Below are 17,394 nucleotides of genomic sequence, written 5' to 3' on the forward strand. Positions count from 1 at the left end.
ATAGGCTGCAGATATTTTCACAGCTGCCTGTGTATAGCTCTTCTGAACGTCAAATTTTAGCCTCAGATAAGGTAAGGAAAAGCCCTACTTTGCCAGTGTAAGAAATTACTATGGTTGGCAAATCCACAGCCCTTAAGTTTGTTCTTAAAAATGTAAAATTGTTTTTTATTTAACAAAAGCCAAAGCTTCAAAAACAAGTCCTCACTTGATTTAAGTGCGGCCCTTGCTTTATAAACTGGTTTTTTGAAAAGCACAGTTTGTAGAATGGAAAAGCAATTTTCAGTTCCTAACTGACAATATTCAAAGCCAGATTCTTAATTACATTTGACAGAAAAGTAAGAAACAAGTTCGGGGCATCTTAGTCATGACACCAACACACGGATTTCAATTTTCTGAACTCAACTCTGGGACAGAAATAACATGTATGGATTCAAAATCACTAACAAGATTTTGACTATCAGTTAATACCCAGAAATAGACTTCTGCTTGTTTGTTTGAAGTACTCAACAGGAGGGACATATTTAATCAAAGGCTAATTCTGACCTCAGGTTTAGAATCTCTACCCAGATGCCCTATTGGTAAACTGAATGTGTTTTAAGGAATTATTTTTAATAGTAAAAATAATGCAACTTGTAAGTATAATTTTAATGGTTGCATAATTATCTATCAAATGGATGCATCAGGATTTAGTTGATCAGCATTTAGTTTATAATTATTGGATATTTAGGCAGTGTCTAGATTCTCAAATTATAAATAATTCTCTAATTAATAACTTCGTATATGTGAAAAATGTACTCACTGACATTGAAACTTCAAAGCACTAGTTAAATAGCAAATTAAATACAGCTGAGGAGAGAATTAGTGACTTTTGAGATGGATCTGAGAAAGTTACTCAGAATGGACCATGGAGGCAGAGAAAGATGGACCACATGGTAGAGTGATGAGAAGACACAGAGGGTGGAATCAGAAGATCCGAATGCATCTGACTGGATTTCCAGAGCTGAGTATAGGAAGAATGGGAGAAAACATCATGCATAAATTGTATACCCGAAGGTTGGTGGTTTCCTAGAATTAAAAAAAAAAAACCATGAGACTCCATATAAAAGAAGCACATTAAATACTGGGAAGAATTAATTAAAGAAATCCGTACTCCTCCCCATGGTAATGAAAGTGCAGAATACCAAAGCCAAAGGAAAAATTCTAAAAGCAAATAGAGGGGGGGAAAAACTACAAGGAAAACAACAGGCTTACTGAAGCAATCAAAGCCAGGAAACAATAGGATAATTTCTTCAAGTTGTTAAAAAGAAAATTCTCAAAGTATATACAACTGATTACTTAAAAGACGGGGTTACATAAAAGTTTTCAAAGACTAAGAGGGTTATTACTCACAGGTCCTTACTACTAAGGTATGGGGTAGAGAAAGAAGAAACTGACTCTAGAAGGAGTAAGTGGAATTCTAGAAGCATGGGGAACAAAACTGATACATTTTATACTTTATACAGACCATAGCCCATGACCACAACACAATTAAAGTTATAAAGAAAAAGTTGGTCTTAGTAAGTATTTGGAAATTAAACAAGAACAATGAAAGCAATCAAAACTTTCTATACAGCTATGGGTCAGAAAATAAATTATAATGAAAATAGTAAAATATTTAGAACTGAAGGACAAAAGATTAGTTATCAAAACTCAGGCTACAAAGATAAAACCATATTAAGTGGAATAATTATAGCCCTCAAGTCACATATAATAAAAGAATTAGTGAGCTAAGTATCCAAGACCTTATAAAATGAGCAAGACTAAAGACAGTAGGAAAAAGAATAATAAAGAACAAAAATTAATAAAATAGACCCAGAGGAAAGATGCAACTTAACTCATCTATACATTTATTAACTGGTGGAGTTAATATTTAAATTTGGCTTGGAGTCAAAGCTATATGCCCTTTCTGCCATCCCACACTGTCTTGACTTGGTTGACAGACACTGTTATTTCTGACCGTGAATTCTGGCTGACTTCAATGGAAGGCTTTTGTGGGAATGAAATTTCTCTGAGCTGTCACCTTACCTCCTCTTTACTCTTAAGCAAATGGTGAGAATAGTGGTCAGTAAACTTTTTCCTAAAGGACTAGATAGTAAATCCTTCAGGTTTGGGGGCCATACGGTCTCCGTTGCAGACAATACGCAAAGGAATGGGTGAGGCTATGTTCCAAGAAAACTTTCTTTATGAAAATAGGCTGGACTTGGCCCCTGGGCCAGAGTTCATGGACCTCCGATGTACAGGCTGAAGGAATGGCTTCAGGATTTGTGTTCACTGGGTTTAATCCAGGTTCTGCCATCTATTGGGCATGCAACCTTCAGAAAGATACTCAATTTCACTGTAGAAAATTGGGAGAAGTTTGTTGCAAGGATTAAATAACTGACTATGAATGTTTAGAAACTTGCAAAATGGAAAGTATTATTGTGTGCTCCCATCTTCAAGATTTTTAAAATTAAAACAAGATGAGTTTAGCACAATGAACTTAAATTAAGACAAACCTGGGGACTTTAAGATCTCAAAGGAGAGCATAGTTTTGGATCAGATCATACTGCCTGAGTGTCATTCATACTGAGTTTCTGAAAACACTCTTTATTAAGGTACTGAACCCAGTATATTTACTGGGTACCAACTCTGTGGCAGGCATGGGATGAGGATGGAGGATGCTAGTACCCTGCTGTGTTCTGTGCTAATGTCTGAGGTTGAGGGAACACCCATTTTGGATATCACTGAAAAAAAAATTTTCAGACAAAACAATTATTTTAATTTAGTGCTTTTGTCTTTCAAAACCAATCCACTAAGAAGTGACTCTAAGGTCTTTAAGTACAATTCACATCTGAATTGATGCCAATTGAGTTTGGTCATTATAGTTTAACCACCAGGGTATTAACTGAAGCACTAGAAAATACCTCTGGTCAGTTTCATTATCTAATGGCACCTGGGTTTTCTAATGCATCTTAATAAGAGCTGTTGCATATGCATAAACCAGTCTAGATTTTACAAGCAGCAGCTTATGCTGATTAAAAAAATTTTTAACTGGTCCCATTTCCCTTAGACTCCAAGTATACTTGTTTTTCCTATTAATTTTTCCAGATATGATTGTCCTTTAAAATAATGGCTGGATTTCATTTAAAACAATTAGTTTTTTGTTGTTGTTGTTTGTCTATAAAATTCATTGCTGTAAAAATTCTCTGCTGGCTTAATTTATGTATCCTAATTGAGTTCTCTAGTGTTTTTGAATACAAGAGATGCATTCCCCTAAATGTTACATAATTTCTCCAAAAATGGTAGCTTTATGCTAGACATAAGATTTTGTTTTCCTTGACTTGCTTTACGAATTAACTGTACCATTTGCTAATTCAATTACTCAGTACTGACTCTAAAACTTTTGGTTTAAAACCTGATTTTATAAAAAGCCATCGGAAACGTTAGCTCACATTGTTCTTGGAGTGTGGGAACACTGATATTCCATGCTTGATACATGATCTGGATTCCACAAGATTTTATTTTTCCTTTAAACCATATTGAAGGCATGTTTTAAAATGAAAATATTTTAAGCTCTAATCATATCAATTTATTAACTACTGGCTGGGTTTGATTCAAATTTATGGGAGGAAAAAAAAAGGAAACAAGAAATAACAAAGTCCTAACCTAACAGAAAGGAATTGTGAAAAGACCCCCTTTTTTTTCAAAGTTGGCCCTTGTTCAAGGTACATATGGTCACATAATCTTTTAAAAAGCACAGTTCAAGTCTCGATTTAATTTTGTAATAGCATAAATGGAATTACACTGCTGATGAAGTTCAGCGCTTAAGCTTAAGCACACAGCAGGCTGGCTGAATGACCCTGACTCGGTGTACTTGGCTGTGGAGACAGCCCAGGGCACCTCCACTGTGCGCCTTCCCTGAACTAAATCACAGTCATCAGGCTGGATGGAATCCTTTATATTAATGGCATCCCAGTCACCTTGTAAACATGATCCTAATGCAAGGCTCATAACTACTTTACAGGAATGCATTATGTGCTCTGTTCCCCCTCTTTGTAATTTTTGGGGACCAGGGATTAGCTAATGGAAAAGCTTTGGCTCTCCTAGAAGAGTTCCAGGTTGAACTCTGGGTGGAGACGGGTAAACTTTCTAACATTCAAATCTGCCTACGCTCTGTAATTTTCTCAGTGTCTACCTTGAAGGCCAGTCTCCATATGGCTAATAAGGAACATAGGGGACCTGCAGAGCAGCCTCCATTCTTTCACAGATGAGGCACCTAAAATATAAGTGGGTACCCTTGGCCCTGGTTCACACTCTAGGCAGCCAGAACTAGAAATGAGAAATGAACTCATCTGCTTTCAGTCACAGCCACTGGGGTCAACGCCATCCTTTGGTGTACAAATCACCAGGCTAGACTCCCTCCTGCTCCGACGCCGTTAACACATGCTTCAATGATGGTGCGTGTCACAGGGTCTTGGTGTTTCCCCTGTAGACTTAGAATTCTTCAAGGGGCTGTGTTTTATTCTCTCTGTATTCTCGGCATCTCGGTCTGTTATATATTTAAAAATGGGACTATGACCCGAGGACTGTCTATGCACAAAGATAGATCTTGATGCTTTAGGTTTATTAACTCGTGAAGATTTGTTTTTCAGATGAGAAAACAGACTCAACAAAGTTACATCATCACCCCAGGATCTCATAACCCGTAAGTGGCTACATGGGATTTGGACCCAAATCTGTCTTCCAAGTGCAAGCCCCTTGTATCCTATCCAGAAATGATGTGATGTACGGCAGAAAATGACACCTTCCTGCGGGAATTGTATTTCACGCACCACCATGAGACTTTGGAGAGCCACCACTGGCCGGGAGAATTCCTTGGCATTATCTACCCTCCAGGAATCTCAAATAACAGCCGAGTCCAAGAGCTTTCTCCCTGTTGATTTTCCAGTGGAGGTGGGTCCACGGCAGTGTGGTGCACCTTTTTGCCATTAGGCCTCAGAGCCATCAAAGATTAGCTCTGGGAATTTCAGTGGAGGAGGAAGAGAACACTGTGGCCTGGTTAATCAGAAAGCGTGCCAAGGTCCTTCCAGTAAGCCCCAAATAACTGCTAATGCAAGGCGGGCAGCAGCCCATGAGCCACTTAGCAATTGAGCTTTCGCCTTGTGGTGCTGAGGAAATCCAACAGTGGCTCATGCAGCAAGCCAACTGCCAGAAAGCCACTCACTGGTCACAGTGCCACCCCCCGCCTGCCACCCTGCGTCCTGCTCTCTCCTCGGAAATCACTGACCTGCCCCTCAAAGCCGTGAGGTCAGTATTTGATCATTCAACCGCAACCAAGGATCATTCCAGCCAAGTACATGCTTACTGGGCATGCTTATTTATAGCCCCAACCCCAACTCACACTGTCTGTGAAAAACCTAGATTTGTGGTGGTATTTCTGGTCTTTGAGACTGACATCACAAGATGGGTGGAGACCTCACAACTTGCTGATTTGCTCTCATCCAGACAAAAGCCTTCTGGTCCAAATGAACCAGAGGAACTATTTTTGTGTTTCCGATGCTATTACTTTGCCTTTTTTTTTTTTTTAAACAATCAATGCTTGTATTCACTTTCTTACTCTTGTAAAATAAAATCCTCTTCAATATTAAAAGCCATCTCTTTTCTATTTTAAATAAGATAATAAGAGGTAATTTTACTCATTGCACCTCCCTTTTTGCTTTGGTTGGCAGGAAGCTCCAAACCAAAAAATTGTTTTCAATGGCTAACAAAAATTTCCCTTAGCTTAGACGGAGCCATACTTGTGACCTACCACTCCCTTATTACTCAGCTTTGCTCTTTTTCTGTTCTTTTACTGTCTCTTTTCCTTTTGTGTAGGGGAAGCTATCCCTTCCTTTTCAAAAGGCAGAGGGGTATAAATTATTGAATCACTCTTAACCCCAATACACACTGCTGATAAATGTGGCCTTTCAGAAACAGTCTTTCCCTTCACCCTGCCGCTCTCCAATTCTCAAGTGCACATCCTTCACCAGAGCAGAAAACCACTGGCAGATTCTGTACCTTGCATTTGGCCTCCAGCCTAGACCTCAGACACACAAGCTGAGTTGGGGCTCTTCTCTGGGTACCCAGGAGGAACAATATTATTGCAGCTACTGGCAGCTCCCTGGCCCCTCTCGCAGCCTCCTTTCAACAGGTTACAGGATCAAGATATTTTGATGGTTGCTATCGCTTATTCCAGTTGACATACAACCATCTGAGAATAGCATCTATTTTAATGTCTGAATTATTTTTCTCTAAAATTAATGGGCAAGATCCTAAAACTCTCCCTATGACAAAAGCCAATTTGATTAATCACAAATCAAACCCCTCCGAGCATAAACGAATCAGGTTTGAGCCACTTCGAGCTATTTTCCTTGTCTGATAAAACCATTATCACGTTTACAGCTTCGACAATGCTGAACCACATTCCTTTGATCATCTTATAAAATTAATTGATCTTGCTTATCTATTGTTCTGTTTTAAATCATTTAATTGAGGATATTAAGAGAAGTAATGGTAACAACTAAGGCATTTATTAGGTGCTGATGTTCAAACTTGCAACGTGATTTTCATGATCTGAATTTCTCTATCACCCAATTCTGTTCTTGTCGGAATTTACATATAGAGCACCTCCAGCCACACATAATTTTCTGTTGCTTAACGTTCTAAAGGACAGACATACACCGTAACAAATCACTGCAGCTATACTTAATTTTAATTATTCTTTTAAATCAGATAGATACCCTGCAGTGAAATTCTTATAATTAAATAGAAATTAAAAGTTTCTAAAAGCCTTAATTTCAACTTCAAATTTAAATGCAAATGAATGCATGGGAATTGAAAGAATTTCCCTCCCCTACCCTCATGCTATAAAATTATGAGGGAATTCTCTAAAAGTTTAGGTGGATCACGAAAGCTTATTTTGGCCCCAAAGAGGCTCTCAGGCTCCAAAGCCTATCCATTTTGCAATGCCTGGCCAATGACACTGACAGGTGTCCAAGAGAATTATTTTAGTTTGCGTTCTCCTAGAAGTAGACCCTGTGATGAGAATTCACGTGTAAGCTGTAGGGAAGTGGTCTCAGGTAACAGGATAGTAGAATGAGTAGGTAGTAGAGTGAGAGAGGGGAAGGGAGGCAGCCAGCCAAAAACTGGTGCATTATTAAGCCAATCAAACTGGGGCTCCATCCTGCTAGAGAGTAGGGGGATCCAGTGTAGAACACAACATGGGTCTCAGAGTTATCTTATCTGATGGGTGAGGGAGCTGGGGTATTTATCCATCACTCCCATCAGCCATTAATGTGAGCTACTTCTGAAAAGGGTCAACTCTCTGGCACTGAAGTCCTTGTGTGTGAGCTGAGTGGATGCTGTGACCTGAGAAAGACCCCAGGCTGAGGGACACAGGTGCTGCACATCTCTGAGGGTCTTGAAGTAATAAGATCCCAGGGGCACCAATGGCATCCGTTACAAGGAGCTGAATTCACTGGCTGAATGCAGCCTGCAGGTGTGTTTTAGTGGACCCCCACCAAGATTTTGTTATTTTTGTTTTTTGTTTTTGTTTTCGTTTTTTTAATATTGGGAAGTTTTACCTGACAATTAGGATTTCTGTATCCTCTTGAAAATTTGGATCTAATTGAGCTAGGACATGACTGGAGACTTTGAAGTAAATCAACTAGCCAGTATTTGGTTAGTAAGTCATTTGTACCAAGTATTTACCCTGTGACAGGCACAAAAGACCCTAAGATTAGGTCCTCATCTTCCAGGAAGTGACAGATCATCCCGTGCAGCAAAGCTGTGTCAAGGCCTTATCTGTAGCTCAAAGGGAAGATGTTGCATGACCCACTGTCAGAGTCTTAGACAATTACACCAAGCTTCATTCTCCAGCTGCTCTCTGAGACAAATCTATTCTACATGCCTACCCACCTTCTGACAATGGTAGCAAACACATAGAACACTTATGGTCTACAGGGCACTGTTTTCAGTGCTGTGTATACGCTCGGACTCACTGGATTCTCACAACAACCTACGGAGTAGGAACCATATTTCACATAAGGAAGTTGATGCTCAGCAAAGTTAAGTAACTTGCCCAGGGTAACACAGCAGGAGGCAATCTAAATGCAGATTCCAGAGGCAGGGCCCTTAACTAGAACTCCCTGCAGCAAACTCAAAAGTCTTCAGGACCAGGTAGGTTATGAGAGCAAGGAAGGGGACTCAGGTAAGGACTAGGGCATACTGGACATCACAGGATGGCTCAGTTCATGGGACCACCCACACCTCAGCTCCAGCCAACTGATGCCTTGTAGAAAGGAAAGAACCTTTCTATTATTGAGGGAAACCCATCAATTCATATTGTAAAATAAAAATCTCCCAGATTTTAAACATTGCCAACTAATTTCATTGTACTTCAAATCCAATGCAGGCTGGACTCACATGTGTGCGAGCTGTGGGCACCCGGCCTACAGGCCACACAAACATGGAGTGTGGTGAGCTGGCTTTCACTGTCATGCAGTCATGCACTAAGAGTGTGAACTTGTCACTTATCAGTGATGGCAGAGTTTCAAGTCTTGAAACCTACACGCAAAACCAAGGCTGTGATTGCAGAGGGACCCTACTCTTCTCTCGGGGTGTTCAATAATTAATTTTTGCACATTCAATTTTTCATTCCCAATATCGTAAGCACCCAAAGGAGATTTGTGCCTGTAATTTGAGTGATTCTTTCATTCAACGAAAATTTATAGGCATCTACTCCGTGCCAGGTACTGCTGTAGACACTGGGGAAATTCTCTGCCTTTGTGGGACTTACCTCTTAATTGGGAAGATGATGTCCACCACGCCTAGGAAAAAAGGAGTCAGGGCAGGTCCTGGATAGAGACACATTCAAAGGGCTGATGTCCCTCGGTGCTGAGTTCAATGTGACATGGCTTTGCAAGCTGCCCAGACCGCAATCCATTCCTGAACTAAAATCGGGAAACTGACAGTCATTTCTGGAGCCTCACTTCTCCTACTTGTAGCTGTAACCCAAACCAGATTGAATATAAGCCCTTGCACTTTCCCTGCTTCGTTCCTGCCTGCGTTTTGGAGCTGCACATGGCGGCTTTGATTGTTTCACTGAAAACGATTTGGCAGATGAAATATCTCCCCATAAAGAGTGACAGTCCTTTAACCTATCCTTTCAGGCAGAAGTCACCAGGAGATGTTAAGGGGGCACGTGTGTTATTCGACAAGAGTTACATCTGCTACAACAGCGGTGACCCAACCTTAAAGCTCATTGCCTGGTGCCATTTTGAACCCAGTGTGCTGGCGAGATGGCATTGGGGGTAATAGGAAACTTGATAGCTCAGAGCTGAAACACAAGACTGTACAGACGGCAAAACAGCAAGGCGGTTCCTTGCTGTGATTATGATCACAACCCTAACATGGGACTCAGATCCTCATTTTGCTCCAGAGATGTGCTCATCACACGTTTCTGAGCTGTTCTGTGGCTGAGAGAGCCAAGACATTTCAACAGCACAGAGCACATCAAATTGAGTCTCTCCCACACCCCAGTTACCATCTTTGCAGAAGTAACACAAACTCAGGGACACTGCAATAAAACCAGAGCCTCAAGCCAAGGCATAATGTCTCAACTAAAAGGATTCTGAGGAAGTTTTGGTAAAAGCAAGTCGTCCTTCCTCATAGAAAATCCTGGATTGCGGACGTGGTACAGGGATAAGATAAAAAATTCAGAGTTCAAGTTTAAGCTCCATCTAAGCTGCATAAACAGAAGGCCCTTTTACTTGTTTTGTGATGTTGATTTCTTCTCCAGTGGCCATAGGATTGCCCAGGATACACAGCCTTAACAAACATCTCCATTGGAGACCCATTTTACAGACAAGAGAAGTCACACCACAAACATCTCCTCCGTGCCCTGAGTGCTGAAACCCAGAGAGGACTAAGACCTGGGTCTGGTGAGGAAGCATGAAGTGTCACTTCCATATACAGTGAAGACTGAACAGGGTTGGGGGGATGCCCACGGGTGATTGACACTAACTCCAGGGATGCTGATGACACATCCAGTGTCCTCTGTCCTCAACCGCATCCCATTCTCCTTTAAAAATGATTACTTATTTTTATTTATAGAGCCATTTCATTTCACTAATCTATCTAACATGGGCACTAGAAACATTAGTGTGTATGCTCCTGAGATTTATATCAGTTAGTTTTTTAGTTGTGATTGACCAAAAAAAAAAAAAAAAAAACTCAACCTGTTGAACAAACACATAGTAACTTCTAAATGTGCTCTTACAGTTAAAAAAATTCAGATTACTACCTCAGGCACGGTTTGATCCAGTGGCTCAAGCAATGTCATTAGGACTCAATTGATTGCACTTCCCTCTGTGTTGGCTTTGCTCTCAGGTAGACTTTCTCCATGTGGTGCTCGCAGGCAGCTGCAGGCTCACTGTTCAGGCTCCAAGTGCTGCAGAAAGAAAGAGATTCTTTTTTCCAAGCAGCTTAAACAAAATCCCTAGGCCTGACTCTCACCGGCCCAAACTGAGGAACATGCCTATCTCTGAACCAATCACTGGGGCCAGAGAAATGTGATTATCTGATTGGCCAGATCAAAAGACAGGCTGAGGGTGGAGCCAACACCACCCAGACTACCACTGGCTCAGGATATGGGGGGGGTAGTTATCCTGGAGGAAAACTGAGATGGCTGTTCTAGGGGTGAGATAAAACAAAAGATATCCATCAAACTAGGCTAGGCTTTGAAGCGGAAGCTGAGAATCTGACGGACCCCGGGTTGGTCGGTAGCACTGGAGAAAGGTGGGGAGGGGGTTTCCCTGAAGAATCACTTGTGGTTCTTTCAGGAAAACATGTGGGTAATTTTAATTCAAAGGAATTAACCAGAGTTAGCAATTTCCTGTACTGCTATTCTGAAAAACGACACCAGCCCAACACCAGGCACTTTTGCTTTGGGTTCCTGCTGCTAGCACGCTGACAAATTGCCAATATACATGCAGCGGGTGTTGCTAAGTACTTCACATATTTATGCTGACTTCACGGGAGCAATAGATTCCATGGCGGAGACACTCTTGCATATTTATTGGAAAGGTGCTTTGTGTGGCATGCTGTGTGTTGCCTTCTGGCCTCTCCATCTCTATTTCCAGGCTTCGTAAGTATTGATTTGAATAAAATCATAATCGCAACGGAAGCCTTTGTAATTTAACTGGAAGTGATCCACTCTGCAGTGCACGCTGCACCAGTTTATGTCATTCTGGGTTGTTCTTAACCCTCTGTCGTCTCCAGGTGACTGGTAATGTTCTGGATTGCTTGGCTTTCTCCCTTTGCCGATGCCAGACAGACTGATGCAGATTAAGAGGGCAGGAATCATCAGTGTTTTCAGTGGAGGAGATGGGGACGACACACGCTGTGTTGGACCAGGTCTGCCTGTGGAACTGTAAGCCCTTCCAAACAGCTCCCTCCATTCAACGAGGAGGACTTTGGGAGAGTTCTTGTTCTTAGTTTCTCCTGCTGGAGAGAAAAGGGGTGGAGGAGCGGATGTAGGAGATAAAACCAGAGTCCGACTGTGTGAAAACCTATGTCAGTTTCAGAGTTGCCCACGAGGCTCAAATAATCAGCATTTGTACGTGAGTCATTAAGCCATCAGCCCCAGAGGTGGGTCTCCTGATGGATTCATCTTCTACAAGACAAAGACACACACTGTTCTACATTCTAAAGATGACAGGCCATCCATGGGGCACGAGTCTGAGTATGCAGCCCCAGGCCTGGAAAATCCGTTGCCCTGGACCGTGGCCCCCTCGTGACCAACCTCATGGTCTGTGAGAAATCTGACCAGGGCTGGGCAACATGGAATTTCAGTATGGGGGTAATGGGTGTACAGAGGGACAGAAGCCACAATCCTGGCCCTCTTCAGGGCAGTTGGAGGGAATTGTAATCTGGGATCCTTCTGTATTCCTGATATGCAGGCATGGATGGCAGGGAATGGGAGACAGAGGCCAGGAGTGCCAAGCAGGAAAAGAAGAAAGAAAAAGAGGCTGGCTTAGAAATGGACGACTCTGTGCAGTGTTTCCTAGATGGTTCAAGCCGTACCTAGATGGACTGATGGAGCACCACATGTATGAACTTTCCAGTTGTACAATAACCAAAAAAAAAGTTTACCTCTGGGGGTGTTTCCTTCTCTGAGCATTTCTGCTCTTGCTAGACTCATTCTGCTAGCAAATCAGGCTTTCCTGAGACCAGGTACGGATGCTGCTTGAAATGTGCACCTTCCTTCCCCTCCCCCTGCTACCAGTTTCAAATCCTGAAGCTTGAAGGACCAGGAGTCAGAGCTACATGCCCTCCACGGTAGGAGCATCTCTCAGACCTGGCCTTAAATGAGAGGAGCAAATAGATATTCATTCGCCCAGTTTTCAAGGCGGACACCCTCTTTGCTGGACCTGGGCTAGGGGCTTTTTCTAAGTCAGTAGATACTCAAGATTTAGAAGTCTTCAAAGTGCTTTTGTTCCATAGTGACAGTGACAGATGTGTAATCTGCTATGAGAACTACACACCTTAGTACTATTACGAGTGCCATTTTTCAGATGTGGACAGTGACAGTGGGGGCCCCATGGAGAGGTGGGCCTGAGTTGGGAGGAAGAGGTGACAGGAAAGGTATGAACTAGGCCTTCAGCCACTTGACAAGTGGTGAAGACTCTGTGCCAGGAACTGGTCCAAGTGCTTTGCATCCACGGAATCATTTCATCTTGGTAAGTCCAGGATGCAGGCACAGCTATTATCCCAGGAGGACGCTGAGAGACAAGGCTAGCGTAGCTGAGCAGGACTTTACGGGGGTGGGGGCCTTCCTGGGACAGAGCCCGTCCCCACATCCTCTGCTTTAGCTCTTCTGAGGTACCCAGATAACAGTATCTGATGCACATCTCCTGGATTGTTTTACAGATGCTCAAAACTCCACCCAATGGAAGAGGTTAACTGCTTGATGACCATGAGCATGTAGTCCCCAGACCTACTGGAGCCTGAGAATTGATAACGTTAATCCCTGTGCCACCACCCTCTTAGCTCACCATCAACCAATCAGAGAATTGTGAGCAAGCTGATCACATGCCTCGTGATCCCTCCTCCCTCACCTGGCCATTAAAAACGCTCTGCTGAAACCCATCAGGGAGTTTGGGCATTTTGAGCACTAGCTGCCTGGACTCCTTTCTTGGCGCCCTGCAATAAACGCTGCACTTTTCTTCCCCACAACCCCATGTCAGTGGACTGGCTTTACTGTGCCCTGGCGAGCAGACCCAAGTTTGGTTTGGTAACACCAGGACAAGGGGGAGGTCCTAGACTGATACCTCTTTACATTTTACACCCTAGGCACTTTCCCCTGCTGTAGTCCTAGCCCTGCACCAAGAGGTTAAGTAACTTGATGACACGGCTAGTAAGTGGCAGAGTCAGGATATGGATCAAGGCAATATGGGTGTACCTGAGCCATCCTGCCCCTCCACAAATGCTTACTGAGCACCTGCCAGAAGCCAGGCATGGTTGTCAGCACTGGGAATAACGGTGGGAAAACAGATGCTGTCCTTGCCTACTGTGTGGTGAGAGAGACAGTATGTGTGTTGGGGGGAGTATCAAATAAGTGAACATAAAACTATAGCTATGACACACACGCTGCAAAGGAGAGGTCATGGTGCTATGAGGATGAGAGGGATATGAATCAGTTCAGGTAAAGGCAGAGGAAAACTGAGCTGAGAGCAGAAGACTGAGTAGGAATTAATTGGATGAAGAAAGGAGTAGGCTATTTCAAGCAAAGGGCAAAGGCATGTGCAAAGTCCCTGTGGCAGGACAGAGCACACACCACCCTCCCATCTCAGTGGCTGGAGTAAAGAGAGTGAGCAAGTGGGTACTCACTTGGAGACATGGGCCATGCAGGGACTTAGAGATGACAGTAAGGAGTTTGGTGTTTATCCTGAGGGTGATATGGATGGGCTGGGAGACTCTCCAGGAAACAAACACACAAATGGAGACAGAGCCAGTGTGTCTGGGAATCTGTAGAGGTAGTTGATCATGTCTGGAACAGAGCAAGTTCCTGAGATGAGGACAGTGGTGGAGGTTTTGGAGGGGCAAGGATGCTAGAGGAGGGGGTACTCTACCTGGAGGCTTGGGGAACTCACCAAGAACGTGGGACAGGGACAGATTTGATCAGATTTGCAACAGAGTGAAGAAGAGTGGAAGAAGAGGGACTAGAGTCAGGGAGATGGGTAAGGAAGCTGTTTCCAGAGTGGAAGGAAGAGATGGGGAGGGGCTGTCCTAAGGCAGAAGCTAATGTTTTGGAGCAGAGTCACTGGCGGCAGTAAGGGGAACCATAGCCAAGACCTGGCCACCAGCTGGAAGTGGAAGGTGAGGATGACCATAGTGATAGCTCTCCAACACTCCTTTAGTTGAGCCATTCTGCTGACTGTTGTTGGTATCCCACTGTGGTTTTAATTTGTATTTCCCTGATGAGTCATAATATTGAGCACCTTTTGATAGTCTTATCTGTCATTCATGTATCTTCTCTTATGAAATTTCAGCTCAAGTCTTTTGGCCATTTTTTGGTTTGTTTTTGTTTGCTCATTTTAAAATTGGATTGTTTGGTTTGTTATTGATTCATAGGAGCTGTTTATATATTATGGATATGAATATATATTTTGTGAATATTTTCTCCCAGTCTGTGATTAGCTTTTTAATTTTCACCATGGTTTCTCTCAATGAGAAGAGGTTTTAATTTGGATTCAAGTTCAATTAATCAAATCTTCTGTTTAATGGTTAGTTCTTCTTGTGTCCCTGTCTAGCAAATCTTGGCTGATCCCAATGTCATAAAGGTATTCTCCTGTGTTTTCTTTAAGAAGCCTTATGATTTCAACTTTCACATTGTGGGCATGACCCGTGCTGATATCCTGGAGGTTGTAAGAAAGTGACATGAAAGGTTTGGGGGGGCTTTCTTCTTGTAGAAGTCCAGCTCATGTCCTGGTTCCATCTACCATGTAGCCAAGGACCTGGTTTCCACTTACTTTCTGATTCCTGTCACTAGTAATCCACTCAGCAATCAGGTAAGCACAGTGCCCCTGGTGTCCTGACTTCCAGAGGGAAGAAGCAGACATCTTGCTTCCCCAGGAAAAAATGTGCATGCATTTTTGGTTGACGTTTAATCACTTCTGGCACAGAGTGTGGTGCTGGTGAAATCTTATTTGCTTCATCTTTATAAAATATTTACTCTTTTAATTATATGAACTGCCAAGATTCGAGGGCACGCTTTAGACATTTCCCAACTGAGCCCTCAGCACAATCTCTCTGATGGCCTCTTCCGAGCATCTATCACATGTTTGCAATCTCTCCAAACCCATGAATCATATTTAAATGCTTTCCATATCCCATAATTCTCTTTTTACTGCTCTATTCAGTTAATTACACTTGCTCCCCATTCATCTGAGACATACAGTTTGGGGCTGGGATTTGGAGAGAGAGAAAAAAAAATGGAAACAAACTTCGTAATGAAAGTCCTTTCATATTTTCAAGGTTTAATCCAGGTTTGTGTTTCAGCTTGCACTTGGAATTCCTTCTCTAACTACTTCTAAGTAACTCCATCTGCCGCTGGGTTGGTTCCCATCTTTAAATCCACTGGTTGAAATCCCTTTGTACAAGGATCGCCTTCATATTTAATATGTTTCTCACATATCATCATCCTCTCACCCACTCACGTCAACCACATCAGGCCATATTACTCAATTTCTACAAAGAACTGAGAACATAAAAATGTGCACCAGCACAGCCAGCTGGTGAGTAACAATGCTACTTTAAAAAAAAGTATTTGCAAGTGTGTGTGTGTGTGTGTGTGTGTGTGTGTGTGTGTGTGTGTGTGTGATAAGGGGAATAATTAAAGGCCTGTGTCTAATGTTATTAAAGCTGATGAGACAGGAGCAGAAATATTCACCAATGCTGGCAATCAGCCCATAAACCTGATATTTCATTAAACAAATAGTGAAATATTTCAATGGAGCATAATCTACAAAAATATTGAATCACTAGGCTGTACACCTGAAACTAATATAATATTGTAAACCAACTGTACTTTAATTTTAAAAAAAATAGTAAAATAAAAGCAAAGCTAAAGCTTTATCAGTTTATAGAAATTCCAAGTAGGGAAACAAAGCAAAATAATGAAAGCTGAAGGGTCACTTGAAGGGTCTCTGATGCCCAAGTGATCGGCTCCCTACCCTCCCTCTGACTCATTCACTACATACCCCACACACTGCTTAAAGCACACTGACTTCTTTTCTTTCTTCAGATACCCCAAAGACACTCCCACCACAGGGCCTTTGCACCTGCAGTTTCCTCTCTCTGGAATGCTCTTCGTGGAGCTAGCGCCCTTCCTCCCTTATGCCTCTATTCCAAAAATCAGTGAGATCTTTCTGGGTTTTCAAATCTAAAATTTCAATGACTGTTACTTCAAGCCTTTATTCACATCTCACTGCCCTGCTTTGTTTTCTTTGCCTTAGCACTTGTGACCACTGTGCACACAATTTTATGGGTTTTTTTTTCTTTTTATCATCTTTTCTCTCACTAAAAAGAAACTGTAAGAGCAGGGATTTTTCTTTAATTTTGTTCTGTGCCATATCCCAAAATGCCATCACACAGTTAGTGCTCAAAATATATTAGTTAGATGAATAAACACATGAAATCACAAAAATGGATAATTCTCAATGCAGGGAACAGAGTAGCACGTAGCTGTGCAAGAGTCATTCATGTATATGTGGGAACTGAGGAATATCAAAGAAAACAAAGTTGGTAAGACAAACTGCTGGCTACCAACTCATTATCTTGTTTCTTCTCTTTGACAGAGAATCTAAGGGAAAAGACAGCATGACAGCCAATCAAAGTCTCCAATTCCCAGCCTCCCTTGCAGAAAGGAATGGTCTCATGACTAAGTTCTAGCAACAAAAACTAAGTGAACATTTTTGGGTGGAGTTTCTGAGAAAGTTCTTAAAAACTTGCTGGCTAAATTGGTAGCGGCCCTTTTGCCTTCTCGTCTTTCCCCTCCTACTTTCCTAAAACATAGATGCGATGGTTGGCACAGCAGTGTCCATCTTGTGATGCGGAGACAATCCTGAGGATGGACACAGCATGCTGGAGATGGCCTACGAGATGGAGGAGGGAAGCCTGGGCTTGGACTGTCACTGCTGCATCAGGCCTGGGCTGCCTTCCTCAGGGCTTCATTTTATGAGAGAAAAATGAGCCCCTTTCTGGTCCATGTTATTGTTATTTGGGGATCTGAATCACTAATAGTTGAATGCTGTTTACTAAGTTAAACTATTGGGC

At 42.4% G+C, this 17,394-nt stretch overlaps 1 long non-coding RNA gene across 1 annotated transcript in view; it reads right to left on the minus strand.

The window, feature by feature from the left end:
• The window catches only part of LOC140698123 (uncharacterized), a 146,596-nt gene that overhangs the window by 60,002 nt on the left and 69,200 nt on the right, over window positions 1-17,394 (minus strand). The window contains exons 3-4 of the long non-coding RNA XR_012075608.1: window positions 10,361-10,507; window positions 8,855-9,008 (exon numbers count right to left, since the gene is read on the minus strand). This is a non-coding gene — a long non-coding RNA (uncharacterized lncRNA). The remainder of the gene's footprint in view (window positions 1-8,854; window positions 9,009-10,360; window positions 10,508-17,394) is intronic.

Source organism: Vicugna pacos, chromosome 9 (genome assembly GCF_048564905.1).
Source record: "Vicugna pacos chromosome 9, VicPac4, whole genome shotgun sequence".
In the NCBI taxonomy this organism is placed as follows: domain Eukaryota; kingdom Metazoa; phylum Chordata; class Mammalia; order Artiodactyla; family Camelidae; genus Vicugna; species Vicugna pacos.